The 4,704-nt window shown below is 49.9% G+C and overlaps 1 pseudogene; it reads left to right on the forward strand.

Moving 5' to 3' along the window:
- Window positions 1-2,358: 2,358 nt before the first annotated feature.
- Window positions 2,359-4,500, forward strand: LOC120657736 (annotated as a pseudogene).
- Window positions 4,501-4,704: the final 204 nt, after the last annotated feature.

Here is a 4,704-nt window from a genome sequence, read left to right on the forward strand (position 1 = left end):
AACGTTTGCGCCGCTTCCCCTCTAAGCTTCCACCACTTTGTTCTCATAATCTTGGCACGTTTGTTCCGGTGGGCACGTACCCAAAAACAAAAGTCCGCCACCACAAGCTTGTGTTGAGGGACAACACACTCTCCAGGTATCACCCTACTATCTAAGCAATCCCGTCGATCCTCCCTCCTAGCAAGGATAAAGTCGATCTGCCTTGAGTGTTGTCCACTACGAAAGGTCACAAGATGAGATTCTCTACACCTAAAAAGGGTATTCGCTATGAACAAGTCGTAGGCCAACGCGAAGTTCAAAGCATCCTCCCCCTCTTGACTCCTGCTACCATACCCAAAACCCTCGTGCATCCACTCGAACCCTACATTAGTCGCACCCACATGGTAGTTGAGATCTCCTCCTATGAGGAGTTTCTCGCTGATAGGCACGGTACTGACCATACTATCCAGAATTTCCCAAAACTACTTCTTGGTGCTCTCACTAAGACCTTCCAGAGGGGCATACGCACTGATCACATTCACAATCGAATCTCCAACTACCATCCGGACCAGGATAATCCGGTCGCCTCGCCTTCTAACATCTACGACTCCATCCTTAACACTCCTATCAATCATGATACCGACACCATTCCTACCGGATGTTGCCCCCATGTACCAAAGCTTGAATCCAGTATCCTCAACCCCCTTCTCCTTCTGGCACTTTCATTTAGTCTCCTGAAAGTATAGAATATTTATACGCATCCTAATTGCTACATCAACTAGCTCTTGCAACTTACCCATTAGGGACCCTACGTTCCAGCTACCTATACGAATCCTATTTGGCTCGGCTAGCTTCCTTACCCTTCGCACCCGTCGAGGGAAGTGTGAAGACCCTTGCTCATTTATCACTACACCCTGGCGTAGATGTAGCGCGCCACTCAGGTGACGACCCGACCCTTGCTCACTTATCATCGTACCTAGGTCACGATACGACGCACCATTGGGGGGTGGCGACCCGGCCCTTGCCCACTTAACACCACACCCGGGTTCCGATGTGGCGCGTCGCTAAGAGGGTTACGCCCCCGACGAGTTTCTTATGGGTTTCATATCCATTAGAGTGGCTATTTTTTACGCTGGTTCGCCAAAACTACCGCAACCCTCCTATTTTACCGGGGCTTGGGACCGGTTATGTTGAGACGACTCAAGGAAGTCTTCCAGTCAACACAGGCGGAGTTACGGTCCAACTGTTTACATGATTAAAAAAAATAGGGCTACACTGAAGCGCCCCGACCCGAAGATCAAGGCTAAACCATGTATTAATTACCGAATAAGGTCTCCGGCATAATACATGTTACATCAAGTGGAGTCCAGAGTCATACAGAGCTTTATTTAACACGTACATGAGGAGTAAAGTGATAACACAAAGCTACACAGAACAACCATAGGATAACAACTAGCATAACGACATGCAGAACTAGCTCTTCATCCATCACGGCTCCACTTGAAAAGCTTGGGTGCGAACACGATCTACTCGTAGTCTTCTGGCACAAAGTCAGGATCCTCTGGAGAAAAATCAACAGGGGTGAGTACAGAAGTACTCAGCAAGCTCCACCTCACCCTACGGGAGGGGACTGACATGCACGACACGATCTACGTAGATCTATTATATTACCTGTAGCAACGTACGGACACTATGTTAGAAAGAAAAAAGATATAGAAAACTATAGAGAGTGTGCTTGATTAAAATCAACGATGTTCCTCCGTTTCAAATTGTAAGTTATTTTAGCTAGATATATAATAAAAATTATGTATGTAGAAATGTTAAAAATATCTCGGTGTACATGTACGCCTTATGCAAATAATATGCTCGAGCAATTATTTAGTGGTTTTAGATATAGTTTGATGGGAATATCATGTGCAAACTAACCTCTCCATGCAAATCGTACAAACTTCAATCTGGGCCACTGGATTAACATCCAAGGGGACGCATTGGGAGGGGGATTTGCAGAAGGGTGATTAAACAATCCTAGTGTGGGCGGTTAATTATAAAATTACCCAATCTCCCATACTCCTTGGATATTGATCCGTGTGGCCTAGATTGGAATTTACTCAGTTTGTACGAAGAGGTTGGCTTGCGCCTGATATATTCCCTAATTTGATAGCCAACGACATACTACTTCATCCGTACACTTTGCTATACACTTATATATAATAATACATACATAGATATGTAGCAAAATCTATAATTTTTTTAAAAAAGATAACTAAAAATTGAGATAGGAAAATACATTGTAATAATATTTTTATTCTCCTTTTTTTTAAAAATAAATCTGAGGGGTCGTCCCATTCTTAATTTCTTATCGACCCGACCACGGCCCACCCCGCCGCCCCCCGCCTTCTCTCTCTCTCTGCAGTCTGCACCCTCCCCGTCTCCCTCCCCTTGTCGAGCTAGGGTTAGGGTTTGCCTGCGTTCCCCGGCCAGTTGATCGATCGAATCTGACGACCTCCAGCCGGGTGCCCTAATTGATCCATCCATTCGCCCTTGGATTCGATCGAATTTCCACTACATCTCGACATCATCATCATTTCATCAATCTCGGTTCTCCGTTTCTGAGAGGGGGAAAGACGAAAAGCTAGCACGGGATTCGGTGCGCTGATCCCTCCTTTGATCCACCACCTGCTGCTAATACAAATTCTCAAGAGCAGCCGCACCAGCAGCAGGACCATGGATCCCAGCCAGATGATGTTCCCCATGTGGGGGGCGCCGCCACCGCCTCCCGCCGCCATGCCTCCGCCCTCCGATGACCCCGCCGCCGCTCCCAACGCGCAGCCCTTCCTACCCCCGCCCAACCGCGGCTGGAAGCGCAAGAACCCCGCCGCTGCATACCAGCCCCCGGCCCTCGGCGATCTCCAGGTGCAGAACCGGGCCAAGGCTCGCCGCTGGTTCAAGAACAGCAACAACAGCAACCCCAACACCGCCCGCAAGTACTTCTTCCCCAAGAACAAGAACAAGGCCGCCGCGCCGCGCAACACCACCTCCTTCATCATCCGGGCCAAGCGTGCCGGCGGCATTGCCTCCCTCGTCTCTCCGTGCCCTGTCACGCCCGCCGTGCTCCCCACCCCGCGCCTCTCCCCCTCCCGTGAGGGACTCGCTGACATGGCCCAGGCGCAGTGGGGTGTCGACGGCTACGGCTCCATGAAGGGCCTCATCCGCCTCCGCAGCTCCCCCCAGCGAGACAACCCCAACGCCGCCGCATCTGATGATGATGATGATGACGGCAACTCCAGCGGCAGTGATGTCGAGGAGCATGTCGAGATGGAGCGCCGCCTCGACCATGACCTCAGCCGCTTTGAGATGGTCTACCCTGGGAGAGGGGAGGATGCTGGGGGCTATGTGTTTGAGGACGACGACGACTATGACCAGGATGCCCATGTGTCTCGCCTCGAGGAGGAGAACTTGACGCTGAAGGAGAAGCCACTTCTTGATGGAGCAGGAGGTAGGTGACATGAGGCGCCGCCTGGAGGCGCTTGAGGCGCGGTTTTCACAATGCGATGGCATTGCGGGTGGCGAGAATGCAGTGGAAGAAGCTCCTCCTGGGAATGACGCAGATAGGGTCCATGGGGTGTCAGAGAATAGCAGTGAGGGTGATGCAGAGGGGGTTCATCTGGGGTCTGAGAAGAGCGAAGGGCAAACTGCAGCGATGCAGGCAGCTGTGGTTTCAGTGAAGACTGGTCAGCAGGATGCTGTAGGTTCGGAAGAGACTGGCAAGCATGATGTGGAGGAGCAGGTCGCTCTGGGTTCAGAGAAGGCTGGTGAAACCGAGGCAGAGGAGCAGGGTGCTTTGGGTGGTTCGGAGAAGACCAGCAAGCACGATGCAGAGAAGCAGGGTGCTTTGGATGAACAAGAGATAGAGATGACTTATTCGTAGAAGACAGGCGAACACGATATGGAGATGGTTGATTCTGCGTTAGACAAGAAGATGGGTGAGGACAATGGTGAGATTAGGTTCGAGGCCTGGCAGTGAGGACTGATGGAACATGGAGAAGAGAAGTCAGTACTGGTTGTCGGTGCTGTACATACGCGGCAATGACGGCTTGAAGGGATGCAACATGGACTGGACATGTTTTGGAGACAAGACATGTTGCGTAACATGTATCCTGCCTGTTATTGGCAGTATAATAAGTTTGCTGTCCCATTTTGAGTTTATTTCTCTTGTTCCTAGTTATGATGATCACGTAGACCCTGTAGAGCACTGCTTAGAGCTGCCGGAAGTGGTAGATATGGAGGGAAGAACTGAGATGATTGATGAATTTGTTCTCATAACCATTGTCGTTGTTGCTGTTGCTGTATCCAATGGCGGTGTCCTCTTCTGTCTGTCTGATGTTGCGCTATTCAATGTGGCGTGGTTGTACCCCCAGTTATGCTGGGCTAGCTGTACCTGATGATTGTAAGTGCGGCATCGTCTCACCTTATACTAGAAACTGCGCGAGGCATTGCCGCGCGTGCCCGTATTTTTTGCCAGCGTATAGCAATGCTAACTGTTAAGATCATATATTTTGGTTAATGCGATGCATTGTTGGGTCATTATTAATAAATTATGGGCACAGCTAATCAGAAACATTGTGAAGCACGAGTTAAATAGCAATACGAGGTACATGGGAGCTGCGATGTATCCGAAGTCTGCACGGTCTTGGAAACAAGTTCATATGCCTGTTTACTGTGTAA

The sequence above is a fragment of the Panicum virgatum genome, chromosome 1N (assembly GCF_016808335.1).
Source record: "Panicum virgatum strain AP13 chromosome 1N, P.virgatum_v5, whole genome shotgun sequence".
In the NCBI taxonomy this organism is placed as follows: Eukaryota; Viridiplantae; Streptophyta; class Magnoliopsida; order Poales; family Poaceae; genus Panicum; species Panicum virgatum.